At 42.1% G+C, this 16,161-nt stretch overlaps 1 long non-coding RNA gene across 1 annotated transcript; it reads right to left on the reverse strand.

Annotated features, from left to right (window-relative positions):
• Positions 1-907: 907 nt before the first annotated feature.
• Positions 908-15,910, reverse strand: LOC129385047 (uncharacterized). Its single transcript, XR_008612588.1, has 4 exons — positions 15,807-15,910; positions 13,988-14,093; positions 11,421-11,490; positions 908-4,103 (listed from the first exon to the last, which is right to left on the reverse strand). It is a non-coding gene; the product is annotated as an uncharacterized lncRNA (long non-coding RNA).
• Between the last annotated feature and the right edge of the window lie 251 nt (positions 15,911-16,161).

Genomic DNA, 16,161 nt, shown 5'->3' on the forward strand with positions numbered 1-16,161 from the left:
CTCGTTTGTTTAGGTTTCGTCGCAAACGCTGTGTCCAGGTGTTTCCAGGGCTTTCAATAAAGTCACTGCTTTGGAACATCTATCTGCAGCTTTATTATCGGAGCAGTACATCATTTTATATGAAGGTTTAAACGATTCGATGCTTCTGCCAGAACGGGGCCGCTCTTACACTGTAAACAAAAAAACACCCAGATGGGCGTTTTTTGCTTGTCCTCTAGCGCATTCCCTTTTGTACATCTTTTTGCTCCCATTGAAAGGGCGTACGATAAAACTCCCATTGACGTGGGCATTAATTGGGCACACAACGGGGGTACCGTATACGCCCACTTCACCCCCCCCCCCCCCATTTGACTGGGAGGTACAATGGGAGTATTGTGAAGGAATTAAAGGCATTTTAGTTTAGGTGCGGCAAGCTCGTAGCGAAATGCATGGTGGCGCGGGTCACGCGCTTACGCAGTACCAGACGGAACACCGCAGGCCGAAATGTCGAACGCCGGCGATCAAGGCTCAAGGGAACTCGGCCGTCCGTGAGCTGCCACCCGAGCAGGCGTCGCACCTGCTCGGAGCGAACGCCGGCGTCCGACACCTTGGCCTGCGGTGTTCCGTCTGCTGCTGCATAGGCGCGGCGTACCGCCACGAAGCATTTCGCCGCGGGCTCGCCACACGTGGTCCAATCGACGGCACAGGGCCACCGCTGAATCGACCAAGTCACGCGCACACGTGGTCCAATGGCGAATGAACCCGTCACCGCACGTCTTCATTTTTTTTCCCTTTCGCTGATCACAGAGCCCCTCTTTGCAAAGCTTTTATACAGTCGTCCTAGCTTATCGGCAGTGCCTCCGAGGCCAGCAAACGCCTTCAAGAGCAGTTGCTACTTGCTGAAAGGAAAAATGCACGAGACACACACTGACAGTGAAGAAAATTTATTTTACACCAAATGTAAGAAATATAATATGTTCACTTCCGGGCCCAAAAGAAAGCACATTTCTGCCCCAGTAAAACAATTGTCTGGATTTTAAAAAAGAGCACTGTACATTGTAAGCATGCCAGTTGCTAGTATTCTACATGTCCTAATACAATGAAATTAGTAAATGAAAGAAATGCTAAGAAATCTTATCTCGTTTCGTACTGAACTGTAACTACAGAGCCATGTGTTTGAACTGTCACTTTGTACTGACGCTCCACACTTTTGCACAGACTATATATTGAGCTCGCTTGACTAAGAGTAAAACTTCATTTGGCCTAGTTGGTACATAATTCTGAACTTAAAACTTACAGCGCAAACACCTAAGACGAACCGCAAAAGGCAGATACGACACACGCTGGCGCTAACTGACAACTTCTTTATTTCTTCGTCGTTGATGCATACCTATATATGCCCTAGGCCACACAACTGCACAGGTGCACACATTACATTACAGAGATCTCCCAAATTATCACATATGCAAACGTAGGAACTCAAATTCAGATGGGTGAAGGGACAAAGCTATGTCACTGATGCAATTATCATTTTGCCTTTTTATGTGGTAGGCCTCTAAGGCGAGCTGCGCAAGCTCATTCATGCTTTTGCCAAGAATCGACATCCCATCAAGTCGTGCCTCACAATTTTTGCAAGAGTTTATATGCGCAACAATGTGCACTCTTCTACCTACATTTTTGTTTACTTTTTGTGCATGTTCCCTGCGCGGTCCCTTAAACACATAAGGTCATCTATCAACTCAAGAAAATTGCTTGCCGGCATAGTGTTCCTTTGGCGTTTTCTGCACCAAACAAGCTTTTAAAGCTATGCTCCCGCACCTGCGGAGAGGGCAGAGGAGGATGCCAAATTCGGCATGATGCTTCATACGTGTTGTGCGCGGTCGGCGTGGTTTATACCATTCACTCTCATGTGGTAAGACATAGCTTGGCTAGATAGGGCATTGCGTCAATGAGCGACTCAGGGAACATGCGCAACAAGTAAACAAAAATGTAGATAGAGGAACGCACCTTGGTGCGCATATAAACTCTTGCAACAATTGTGAGGCACGACTTGATGGGACGTCGATTCTTGGCAAAAGCAAGAATGAGCATGTGCGGCTTGCCTTAGAGGCCTACCACAAGAAAGGCAGGGCGATAATTGCATTAGTAAGATATCTTTGTCCCTGCATCCATCTGAATTTCACTTCCTACGCTTGCGTATGTGATAATTTGGCAGATCTCTGTAATGTAATCTGAGTGCCTGCGCGGTAGTGTGGCCTAGGGTTTATATTGCATCGACGACGAAGAAATAAAGAAGTTAGCACCAGTGTGTGTTGTATCTTCCTTTTGTGGTTCGTCTTAGGTGTTTGTGCTGTAAGTTTAAGCTGCTTGACTAAGCCATTCCTAATTAACAGTGGCTGGTATAATGAGGCCGATCAGTGGTATTTTGCATGGACTAGCACACAAATATGATAAATGTCAAAGTGCTAAATTAAGAAATTGGGACTCATCACACAAACAAGCTACATAATTTAGTGCTGGATTTCTGAGCAAGCTATTAAAAATTATTGTATTTTACGAACCAGAACCCACCTTCTGATTATGACACATGCCATAGCGAGTAACCCGAATTAATTTGGACAACCTGGGGTTCTTTAACATGCACCTGTCTAAGTACACAGGTGCTTTTGCATTTCGCTCCCACTGAAATGCGGTTTTGTTTAAGACTACATTTACGAAAGTTCCAAACACGATCCCCCCTATATTTTTACAGTGGGTGCTCTTTAAATGGAGCCTCAAGGTGCCAGGGAAATTGGTTCCATTTACCAGGCATTATATTTACTGAGAGACATTGCAGAGAGCCAACCAATTATCAGGATGGTGTCCTATTTAAGCGGCAGTTTCGAAGCGATTTTCGTTTATCGAGATTCCACTGTAGTCCATAATAGTGGATGAGTTGTGTTCTGCATGGACACATTAGCATGGCTACCATGTTTAGTTGAATATTGTGCAAGCAGCAACATTTCACTGTACCCAGTGCAATATATAAAGCCAGCAATGTAACATGTTGCAAATGCAGCCACGAACAAGTACCTTCCCTGATCATATCCAAAAGCAGCATCTTTATACGAAATTAGTCATGCTTTCTCCCGTTTAAGTGCCTTCTTTTCAGAAATCAAATCCTCCTTATCACATTGACCTCCAATTGTGTCATTCCCCGAGCTGAGGTCATTTGAGATTGCATTTATTTGCCCTTCAAATAGCATATTGGTCTTATTTAAAAAGCACATGGCATCACAGTGACCACCTAGACATAGAATTCGAGCTGCAACACAGTAGCAAACATTCTGAGGTAGAAGCCTAACTATTCTTTTGAATTTGGATGCATGCTCAAAACACTGCTACGCAATTGCAGACAGGGCTGATAGTGTAGCAACCAGGACAGATTTAACGGACATAAAGGAGCAAAATTGTGTGAGCTTCGAATTATTATTCTCTCTGAGGAACCATGCTGTCCAATTATAAAACGGGGATCAAAATAAAGTAATTGGATAGCAAATCTGCATTTCATTAAGTAAATAAAATACTGTTCATGCTACCTTCCAGGGTGCACACTACATTCCCTTTCCTTGAATGTGAATTTGCTACCTTTCCATGGGTTGCCAAATGTATAGGTGTATTGTTCGTCAAGGGTGGTGGAATGGATATAGGTCTCAGGCTAGAGGAAATATTTAGAGAAGGAGACTTGCCAGGTTGAACAACGAATGTCTCAGGCTGGAGCCATTTGGTTCTCTTGCAAAGATGTTGCCTCCAGCTTGAGACTTCCTTTGTTGGACAACTGTTGATGACTAATTTCGCCATCTTTTCATTTACCCTCGTCTTATTCAACCTATTGCTCCACGCAGCAGCTGCACTTTCTTTAAAAAATAAAGATATTAATGAGCTCAAAGGCTTTGTGCATGGCTGCATCCCCAAGTGCAAAAATTTGTTTGCAGATTGAATGACAGAGTTGGTACCTTTCTTGAGAATTCAATAGGAACCAAAAATTAAGCTAACAGACTGGTTATGACGACAAGTAAACATGAATTGATGTGGAGTGCCATTTCTTCATTTTGCACCAGGCTTGGGGCCAGCCAGACTTCTTCCTAAAATTGAGAAAATTTTTCTAATGAAATACATATTAAGAGTATTTTCTTCATAATCTGAAAATTTAAAAACATAGTTACTTGGTTATTCATATTTAGTTGGGAACAGTGCCAAGGACAGTGAGGAAGTAAGGGCTTATGCAGTAATGCCACATAGTGCTGGCTGAGAACAGATTCAATTTTAGAACAGACAAACAGTTAAGTACTTTGGAATGCTTCCTAAAAGCCATAAAAAACCAAAGCAGGAAGCAGTTGTACAAAATAATGTATGTGCATGAAAAATGCATCTGATCATCGGTTCGCAGACATGTATGCCATTTGCTTGTCAGTTAACAAAACACTTGTTACACTGAAACATTTCTCCTACAATTTGGCAATTCTGTGGGCTTTCATTATTGCTCGGGTCAGTTGGTTTATGTTGTTACTGCTACTAGTGTACGGTGAAGTGTAATGTAGATGGGCAAGTACTACTGACAACTATGAACATTGGCAAATTTTGCTGCACCAGGATAACGCATGCATTGTCCCGCTGCAGCGAAACTTTCCAGTAAACATTCACAGTTGTCTGTAGCACTTTCCCATCTGTCTCGCCTCACACTGTTCCATCTATAGCGCTTCACCATACTGTAATATGCACCACCGACACAAAATTCTACCCTTCTGAAGTTCTTACTGCTACTTCGCACTCGTCACATTCAGGCCGCCAGGCGTACTGAGCCCAATGTAGTATAACTGCATAGACTGGCAGCTCCTGTCATGGACTTATTCTGGTGTAATGGCACCACAGAAGCAAACGAAGACAAAGACATGCAGGACACAAGTGCCTAACCTCAACTCTCGCTTTAATAAGAAAACAGACATCATATACATCACATAGTGACAGGAAGTGATGTCATTAATTCAAAAACAAATTCTTTGTGCAATGTAGCTGAGAATGACTGATGCATTTGTTCTTTTCGTGCTAATCTGCCAAAGCATAATTATCTTATGTACATCTGTTCATAATTTTTGGCTACAAGTTTTGATGAACACAGGAACGAACCAATCTATTTTGCAGTGCATCACTATGTGCGAATGAGAGTTATTCCACACAAACTTCATTAGCCGCAATCTCAAATTAATACAATGTGTGTATGCAATGCAAGCATGACTGGATGGGAATGGCTGACTGTACATAACCTCCGCTGCACAGTGCACCGCCTGCAAATTGTGCTGCACGCAACAAATTAATTTGTTTTCCTGGCTTGTCTTTTTTTCTCATCAGAGCAATCTCATCACATGTTTCATACAGAAAAAAAATTTTTGCCCGTAGAGACCAGCTACACAATTACCCATGAAAATTACAAATGCATACGAAACAACTGCAACCACTTTTTTACTTCATCTCATTCATTATATTCCATATTCATGCCTAATTTAGTTGCGCAAATCATTGTTTTCTTAGGCCCTTGTTAGGAGAGTTTTGTGCTGTAATAAAAGGCAGAAGCCAAAAAAAGGAAAAGGTTGGTTGTGGTTGAAGCACAATATGCATCTAGTGAGCTAGGCCGCAAGCGTTGTGTAGTCTGCTGCCATCATAAGGCCGTGCCTACATTGGACAGATGGGATGCTCTATTAATGCGAAATCAGGGAAATTGAGGGAGTACAAGTCATCCGTGTAAAACAATCCTCCATCACACAATGTTAAATACTGCAAAGAATGTGACTGCGGTCCTGTGTTCCACAAAACTTGCGTTGTAGCCAGGTATTACGACCTGACAACATGCAAGGTAATTGTGGCTTGCAACATTTAAAAAGTATGACGAATGTATCAGTGATCCATTAGTTGCACTGCATAAAGAATTTGTTTTAACAGATATCATCACATCATGTCTCCACCTGTTATTAAATATTGCCTGTTTCCTTATTTTAAAGCTTGAAGTGAGATCCGGTGCTTGTGTCATGTGCGCACATATCTTTGTTTACTTTTTGTGGTGTCATTACACCAGAATTTATATAACCAAATGGCCACACACTGCTTTTGTCACGTTATAGTGGTGCTTGCAAAGCCTCCCAAACAGCAGCCTATTTGGTCAAAACATGCTTTTGTACATATGCTCTTCCAAATAGAAAAGCTATCAAGAAGGTAACAAGAATCAAGAGCATTAAGTTAAATCCACTGTAATGCTTTACTTTTTTGCCTTTATTCCTTACACCTAAGTGGATAAGAAAGAGTGTGAATGTTACAGAAATGCACTAAATAAGTTGTTGAAATTATGCAAAAATGTTAACGCAACTAAGCATAGATTTATGTGCAATAATAGACACCAGGCTCAATTTCTTTCCTTCTGACATAAACATAGTATATCTTATTCCTTTGGCATGAAGGAAAGCATATGTAGACCAGACAAGCTTATATTTGAATGAGAGCCTTCACGATTAAGCACCACTATAATGTGACCATAAGAGTACATACACTGTAAACAGTGCCGATGACAGCCCAAATTTCATAAGTGCAACATGTTAGCGAAAGCAGCAACCATTAACCCAGAAACTAATCAAATCCCACAATATAACAAGAAAAAAAAAAGATTAATGTGTCAGCGCAGCACATGTTCTCTGAAGTTACAGAAAAGTGGTATGCTTGTTAACAAACCTGAAACCACAGCACATTTGTATCTGACCACCCCCTGCCTCTTTATGTGCTTTCGTGCCTCTGACAAGGCATTACTGGATATTTATTTGCTTGTCTGTTGCAAAAACACATCAATTATTAGTCAGTGCACAGTGCACCATGCCATTTATCTATGTGGACTCACTTTGTGCCCTTAGCACTGCTCTCACCTATTCAGAACTAAGGATTGCAAAAAGACTTGTTCCACTTAAATCTACATGCCTTAATATGTGGGTTCTGCAGTTGAAATAGGGTAATTATAAGTAAAATGCATGACATGTTCTGATGAACTTTGTTTTCATAATCTAATTGTTTATTTGGGCACATAACCAGTCAGATCATTTGTACTAAAACAAGAAAACAAATTCAACACACTAGTTTATACTGGTTGGTGCTCTATTGACTTTAGTACACACATTGAACAAACGACAGGCAGTGAGAAATACCAACAACCACTAACTTCCACACGGCATTATTGGTCACATGTGCACGATATAGCTACAAAAACCCAAGCGAAAGTAGACAAAGAAAAAAGTACATTTTAACAGAAAAAGAACAAGACAAAAAAACTTCTTTTGGTAGCTAAGTCACAATCAAGGTGTAAATGACAGCTATAGTTTGGCAAGCACACATGTAGTTACTTTGCTCAGTTCCTCGATATCCCAATTTCTTGTTTGACAGCAACACCAACGGGACATCTACGCATATCTATTGCACATGCCATTTTTGCTCGCTCCAAAATCCTTTCGTGGTTATTCATTTAGTACCTGCTTTGCCTGTACTGGCATTGCAGGGGGGGTATACATTCTGTGTAATGTAACTTACATTCAAATCAAGCACACAAAGCAGGGAGGGAATTATCTTTGAAAACTATGCAAACAATTGCAGGCTGAAAAACCTTGCAGTCCCTTTGGTCCAAGGAAAAAACAATGTGAGGCATCACCTATAAGTAAAGGAAATTAATAAACCTTTTTAGTGTAATCTCTTTCTTGTGAGGTATGATGATAGCCTGATATGAATTTCTCTATCTCTACATGTTTGGAACAGTATATGCTTGAAATAATCTTAACTGAAGAGATTTCCCAGTCTTTTAAATCCTGCCATTGCAGCTTACCCTTACTCTCAGTAATACAAAGCCTTTTAGTATGACTTCCTATTACAAATCTAACTGCCATATTTTGAACATTTTCAAGCAGACCAGCTAACTCAATATTATGGGGATTCTAGCAAACATGTACTTATTTGATTAGTGAATGCACATAAGCAAAATACCGCTGTTCTTTGAGGTTTTCGGGAAGCCAACAAAATGTGTATGGGTGGACACACGACAGCTACTACACCAATAAGCATCGTGGCCAACCAAAATTAAGTTTATTCCTATATGGGCGGGCGCAGCGGAGTGTGAGCAGACAATGGTCGGCTTTTTCTGGAGTCATATACAAAGGAACCCCAACATAACGAATGCACCAAAATCGGCAATTTGGTTTGATTCGACCGTTTAGTCAAATAAGTACATTTGCAAATGGATTGTTTTCCCACGGAAAGGGCCGCAGTCAGAAAACACAAATTTGAATGAGAAAAAAATTTTGAATTTGAGAGTCAGCGACCAAAGATACGGTTTCACGGTGTGTTAACGATACCTTCACACAGGTAGCATGAAGCAAACCCAGCCTTGCTTTCGCATCCACCCTGTCCTCTTTGATACTGCCACACACAGTGGAACGACACCATCATGAAAAGTGCTGGCAGTGGAGGTGAATGCTTTGTCTGCATCAAACTTCAATGCATCTCTGAAACTACAGATTATGCAACCCCGTGTACTAAACACGGGGGAAGACTGTGCACATAATACCACGCCATATCAGCACGTCTAGTCTTTCCACAGGCAGCAGATCACCTCTAGAACAGGGTGTGCAGGCTGCAGATGTGCTCAGCTGCGCTCACAGCCATGGCGCTAGAAAAGAAGACGCACGGACTGGGCCCTTCTGAGGGCCCCCTTAAAAGCTCAGTTTGTCATTTTTTGTTTCTGTAATAGGCTAGTGATAAAAGTGAATTTGCTTCATGCCTATTAAGAAATGTTGTACACATGGTAGAAAAATTATGAAAGTAGAACATTTTATTACTTTTCACCCCTCTCAGTTGGAATATCGTACAAATGCATAAGCAGCCATTTTTGCCTTGTTTCATCTAAGATGTTTTTTTCATGCTGAAAGAAAGGCATGTGTTTAAAAAATAAGCTTGGTTGCAACATGTAAAGGAATTATGTAATGTCACAAGGGTTCCTGAAATCAAAATATATTTGTGATTTCTTTGCGACTGGAACACTCAAAAGGAAAACGACCTTTTAAACAGACTAAAACAAAGCCACAGCACATGCACCCATACTAAGCCAGGGACTGTATCAAGCTGATATGAGAAGACTTTCAAGAAAGAATCTTTCCCGGTTTGGGAAAATTCTTAAAACAATGGTTAATACCTGGCCCCACGCCTTAAATCTAGAAGGAATAAAGTTCTTAAGCTACTCTGTGTTCTTTCTTGAACCCAACAAATGTGCCCAGAAAAATGGGTCAAGTCTACATCTTGCCGCATCTGTGGCAAGGTGTGAACAAAAAACTCGCTTTAGCTGGCTGCAGTGCTCCCTGCGATGAATATTCAGGCAGAAAATTGTTACCCCAGTGTGACTGTGCACCCAAGAAAACAAAATGTGGTAGACTACATCAATGCAAACGGAAAAATCTTTAGTCCATGCTTGCTGGCAACCTGTGTCTGTATTGGCCTCTAGGAGAATTGTGGCCCCCACGTGCTGGAATATTTCCGTGGCATAGAAAACATTGTGTGATACCAGCTATCAAGCTATCAAAAGAGCTATAGGCAATTTTGCTGCAATAACAGTACTGTTTTTATAGCATTCGTTGTGGGGAGTGCAGCTTGCCCCTTTTGCCGGAGTTCTTGCTGAACGGCGATTTATTATCAGTTTGTTATATGTGGAACTTGAACAGCTTATATTTTTGTCTCCTCAATCCACACTTCTGCTGCACTTTTGCCAGCATCTCTACACAGGGTGTCTTGACTGAGGTCATACCAAGTAAGCACGCTACAAGCCTTGTGTGCATCCTTTTCATGACTCTTTCGATGACCAAATTTCATTTTCAGTGACTTTATCAACTAAGTATCTAGCGGCAGCTTGAACATGGGTACTCATGAGAACTCGCACCAGGCTTGGTCAAATACGTCCAGCACTGCAGCACTGAGTAGTGAACCATGCTGTAAGAGTTGGCAACTAAATTGCCACCTTGTGATTCAAACTTTTCATCCTTACAATCAAGGCTTCAATTGCCCAGCCAGCGAGCTGCAGCAAAGGTGTGAACTATAGTCATCTGATGTCACATTCTATGTCATAGCGATAGCAGGTGATCCCTCCAGTGGTGGCCCTCAAGGCCAACAGGCATCCCTTTCTATGCACGTGCTTGTGTAGGACTGGGGAGATGGTGCCAGTTTGTTCTTCAGCATTAACACTGTTCACGCTGTATCAGGAACACATTTTCTTACTCAGTGCAATAGCCCTTGAACCTACATAATTGCCAATGAGTCCTTTGTCGACCAACCTTTCCTTTGCCATGTCATTTCCTTCTGCCTTGATGTCACAGCAACTTCAGCTATATGAATCAATGATGGTGTTTGAGTACCCACACAGCCTTGCAGCTTTCCAACCTGAACATTGCTTCATTAAAAGCTGACATGATTTGGTCTCAGCAGACAGAGCAGAGTTTAAAAGAAGCCTTAAACTTCTTTCAAAGTCATTCTAACCTTGCCAATAATCCCGTGCCTTCTGATGTGTTATTCAGCATTGTACAAAGCAAGTCGGCTCTTAAAAATCAAAATAACAACTTTGTGAGGCCACCTACTAGGCTACCACTGTCTCTTCAGCCAGCCTGAAGTGTCTTGCAGCCATCAAAGCTGGAGTGCAAAAAAAACGACAAAGAAAAGTGTGGCAGACAAAATGCTCATGGAAATCCATATGTTTATGGACTGTTACACTGACTGAAAAAGATGGTGGCTTCCCAATACAGTCTTTATGTACGTAGCTGTTTCAGTCACGAATAAACAGCCAGTTGCGCAGTCCTGCACAAGCACAGTGTACAGATGCCCATGGATTAAAATTTGTTGTGTGTGCATGTGGTACAGTGTACCACATTTCATGTTCCTGAGGCTGCAGTACACTGGGAAGACTGGTTGCAACTTCAATAGTAGGCCCTTAGAGTATTGCAGCCCTTTGTTCATATTTTGCTGCAGATTGTATCAAATGCGAATGCAAATTGTTTTGCAGGACACGTCAGTTCAGTTCAAGCAATTAGACAGAGTAACCCAAGAAATAGTTTAAGCCTCGAAAAGGTCTTAATACAGTCCCTAGTTTAGTACAGGTTTTCGCCTGATGTTTTGGCTTCTTCTACGGTATAATGCTGTTGCTTGCTAGGTACTGGTGGTGTGATGTGCACACTCTCTTGTGTTGCTATAATGACAACTTGTAAAAAAGATTTTCCTTCCTAACAAACATTTGGATACAGTGCCTGTGAGCTCATCTTTTAACCTGTTTTTCATTTGATCTGTGCATTTACATTGAACGTAAACTAGAAAATATCAGTACTGAGAATCACAAAAGAACACACCTGTGTAACGATTCTGCCGAGATCGTGGGAGTGGTCCAGCCACAGTATGCAACGCAGGTAGAAAAGCCTCCTGAGTTAAAGCAAAATAACAATCGTTGTAAGATGCGAATAAAAAATTTTATTCTGTGAGGCTTTCAGCATGTATACTAATTACCACATTTGTATGTAAAATAGTTTTGCATAATAGCTGAGCAAGGTTAACGTCTCGCCCTGTGACTGTCAGCCAATGCTACTCATTGCAATGGTGGCAAATATGGCACATCCTTTCAAATGGAACTTTTGTGGGTTACATGAATTTAAAAGAACTTAGGTTTACATAATACATAACACCTGTGGTTAGAAGGATGTCTTGCATGCAGCACCAATGCCACAAGTGGCACTGCTTAACACTTCCAGGGCCAGACTTAGTACATAAACAATACAAATGTGCAACAATGTGAACAGGTGGTTAGCTGCTGCTATAACTCAAGATTGCATGCATCATGTAGATGTGAATGCAGCTCCCATCAGGAGCGAGTTGCCCTTTAGTGCACTTCACTTCTCTTCCTCTTTTGTCTTCATTGCATGTTGGTGCCATATGGTAATAATGAACAAAAATTAAGCACTTCAGTTCCCATTCTTGTTTTACTACATGCTGTAAAGTCATCTAAGTGCGCTTAATACTCTTAAGAATGTACTTTAGCCATTTTGTCAATATTTTTCGCTTGGCTTCACTACACCTTAATGTAGTGCAAATTCTAGACAATGCTTACAAAAAAACCTACTCCACACAATAACACCTCCAATTAACAGTACACAGTCTATGGCTTCGAGATGTGTACATACATACTTTATACATGGTTACAATGAAAATATAAGTGGCTGTTCTAATACGCACACTTAGCATACTGCATAACAGTCACCTGGTTCCAAAATGGCTTTTTGTTATCACACATAGGACGGCCACAACTATAAATTTAATTCTGGCAGTAACTTAAGCCACGGCCAAAACCTTCATAGTGCAATCAATGAAAATTTTCGAATTTAGAGCAGTTAGACATAAACAGGGCAAGTAGTTTTAAAGTGTTAAATAATGAACTGTTATGGAATATGGCGGTAGAAGGCCATGCGCCTGAAACATAGGTACTGTTTATCATATAAGCACATTTTTATATTTTTGCTTAGTTTCCTAGGGATTGCATCAAACAGTTTGCTTGTGTAAATTTTGCTACATGGCTGTATCGTATTAGCCCTTATCTTTTCGCATTTGGCTTACTGCAGCTTTATGCACATGCATAAAGCTACTACTGCTACCACTTTCTACACTACTACCTACACTACTACCTTCAGCTGAAGGCCAAGCACTATGCTGTCCAACATACATGCATTTAACAACACTGAACAGTAGACAGAGAATGAGCAACTCTTTTAAAAAGTGCAGTTCTTTGGAGACACATTGATATATATCTGGAAAACAGAGATTTTTGCTAAAATTATAACTTAATATAATTGGTACTGAGCATAATGCATCTTGCAATAAACTTGCATTTACCGCACACCATTATACACACTGCGACCTCTGCAGCTTCTCCACAATCTGGCACAATGTGCTCAAGCTGCCTGTAAACCCTGGAAGGGGTCTATGATAGTTTAAGAAGCTTAGCAAACATGAGAAAGACCTAAAATGAAGGTCAGAGAAGCAAAGCAAATTTTTAACCATTCCTCTCTATGTTGCTATGAATGTCAAGGTTCCAGCAAATGATGTGTTTGAACTGTGTTTTTAATCGTGCAATACTAGAGAGCACATTTTTGCAATAATAATGTGACAGAGAAGAATGACAGAAACTAACTTAATGAATATTTTTCTAAACTTGCATGAGGTTTTCGTCATTATGCTGATGCACACACCTACATACCTCTACTGTGAAGTCTTGTTTCAGTTTATTTTATTGTCATATAGCAATTTACACCATACACTTGTCCTGAAATACATCCCGTTGGGCTCCTTCAGTATTTTTTGCTTACTGGAAACACACATGCCATACAGGGCAAGCACTCAATACATGCAAGACTGCCACGGGAATGGCCACTCGAGGTCGACTGTTAGTACAGCGCAAAAGACGAGGACTGAAGGAAGAACACAACACAAGCGCTGTCACACAGAAACATACTCAAGGCACTTTGCGAGATTCTCAGGCTTCTTTCATGCTCTAAAAACACATTATGTAGCACATATTGAGCCACAGATAGCTGTACTGGGAAATTTTCACGTTGCTCTACAATTTTATAATTGAGACTTTTTATCTAATTACATTTGAGAAGTTGATTAACTGATTAAGACTAATTAGGTAATTAGGCAAAATGCAGCAAATCCAAGTATTTCCAAGAGACAGGAAACAACATTACATAGGTTCTGTGCAGCTAGATGGCATATTCATATTTTTAAAAGTTTGCTAGAGTTACGTGGGATAACCTGCATACCTCCTATGGAACAGGTGTCACACCAATCACTCTAAGTAATGCCGCTAAACTAGCCATTGCGCTCAAAACATACAGGGTAAAAAAGCAAACTCTAGGTAAGAGCATACCAAGGCCTCTATTGCTGAAAAGGGAAACTGATGGGAGGCGCCCGATCTCCGGCCATGAAGCTGCTTCATCCTCACAGTTGGCAATGAAACGACCGCAGCCGCAGTCCTGAAATAAAAATGAAAAATATGACGCTACAGTGATCACACAGAACACAAAAAAGCTGGTCACAAGCTTATCTTGGAGAACATCTGCTGCTACATTAGGTTTTGTATATTCGTCAGCTTATTGTTAAACTAAGCTTGCCAATATTTTATATCTTAACGGCTTTGCTCTTTACAAACCAATACCTTTGCCCAACTCATGCACATATGCACTACTTAAGCTATGAGATGTTTACTGATCCCTTACAATGAATGGCTTCTAAGACAAATTATTTCACACAAAAGGATGCATAACTTATGAGTGTTACTGACATTGAATACCAAGGTAGTACCTTTTTTTATAGACAATCGCGGACTTGAAGCACATTTTTCTCACAGATACAGGTTACAGGTTGATCGGTCTGCCCTTTTTTTTTTTTTTTTTCACCAGCAACAGAAATTTTGTTATTAATACTCGTGCAATATAGGATGACGCTGTGATGTGTGATATGATCCTGAGTTGAAAAGCGCAACTTCTTTGTGTTAATTTGGCACCTAGAATTCAATACTAAATATCTGTACCCAATAGGCAATGGCACAGCAGCAAAGTAATGAAACATTAAACAAGTTCAGGTATCCAGAGCACAGCGCCAGCTGTTGAATAACAACATTGCACAAGCATCGACTATATAGATATAACGTAGTAAGTGCACCGCAGGCGTAGTGGCGGCCTCAGCAAAGAACACAGGCATGGAGCGACGCGCCCGTATGACCTATCACCGGCAATGCTATCGCGTAAATTGATATATCTCGTCACGGCACGGGCACCGTTTTCTGCCGGCCGAGGTGCCGGCGCCACTGGTACTCACCTGTTCCGGCCGCCGAGGTTCAAGTGACGGCGTATCCAGTAATCTGAACCCAAGCAGGACACCTGTTACCGCCAAGCAGTACGCTAACAATAAAGAGGTTCTCATACTCTGACCGGCAGCTCATGCGGCGTTGACCCGTAGTGCCGTAGGAAGCTCACCACACGCTTTTAATACCACAAACGCGCCGCCGACATTTCACGCCCGTAGATCAAAGTCGACGGGCGCAGGCTCTACATGCTACGTGCCGCAGTCGCGCACTGCCTGCACAATCAACGACGTGGGCGCGAAGAGACACAGACGATAGAAAGGAGCGTACTGGCAAATCTGCACAATGCGCGCTAAGTGGGCGACCTACTGCACACAATAGCACGGGCTAGGGGATTGGCGCCACGTACGCGCCAGCTAGCAGATACCGCGCACAAAGAAGCGCCGCCGGTTCTCGCTCAAATGATCGCTGTACAAACACTCACACACGCGCACCGCAGTAAGCCCTTAACGAGCCGCCACATTTTCAGGCCGCGGTTAGGCGGCGAAGCTTAGCTCACCTCGCACTGCACGTAACTATTATGGTAGTGGCTTGCGCTTCGGGGATCATGTCGAATGCTCACATCCGCCCAATTAAAGACGCGGCAAAGTCCCTCATTATATAAAATCCTAATTTTTAAGTACACTCGCTTGACTCTGAGCACTCAAGTCGCCTCGATTACGACAAAGCTCGAAGAAACACAGTGATCGTGCAAAATGGTTCTGGACGGTCAACTGTCGCGCCATGTTGTATCGAGACCTTCAACAAGTCATATCAGCGCGTCTCCTCACTTAGAACACATGCACACTCATAGAACATGTAATAATCGTTCAAAGTCACTTACCGTGGAGTCTTGGGGGTTCAAAGCAGTGAGAAACATCAACCACGGTAGAAGAATGTGCCGTCGCTGGTCGAATGGCCGTCGCTGACAGCTGCTTCAACGGGCGCGCGCGCGCTCCGAAGGCTGGTGTTCCTCCGCGCGTAGTTCCGACTTCGGCTTCCTCTGCAGCACCAAGGCGCGGCTACTCCGAACAGAAAAACAGCGCCGACACACATTGCGCGGGATATTTCGAATCTGACTGCAGAAATAATCCTACTGAAATTGTCGCTGCGGCTGACTGCCTTGTTGGTCATGGCTGAGTTATTCTTTTCTCTGTTTGGCTCGTCTCAATTTCCCCTACGCCACCGTTATTCCTTGA

The sequence above is a fragment of the Dermacentor andersoni genome, chromosome 5, assembly GCF_023375885.2.
Source record: "Dermacentor andersoni chromosome 5, qqDerAnde1_hic_scaffold, whole genome shotgun sequence".
Classification (NCBI taxonomy): domain Eukaryota; kingdom Metazoa; phylum Arthropoda; class Arachnida; order Ixodida; family Ixodidae; genus Dermacentor; species Dermacentor andersoni.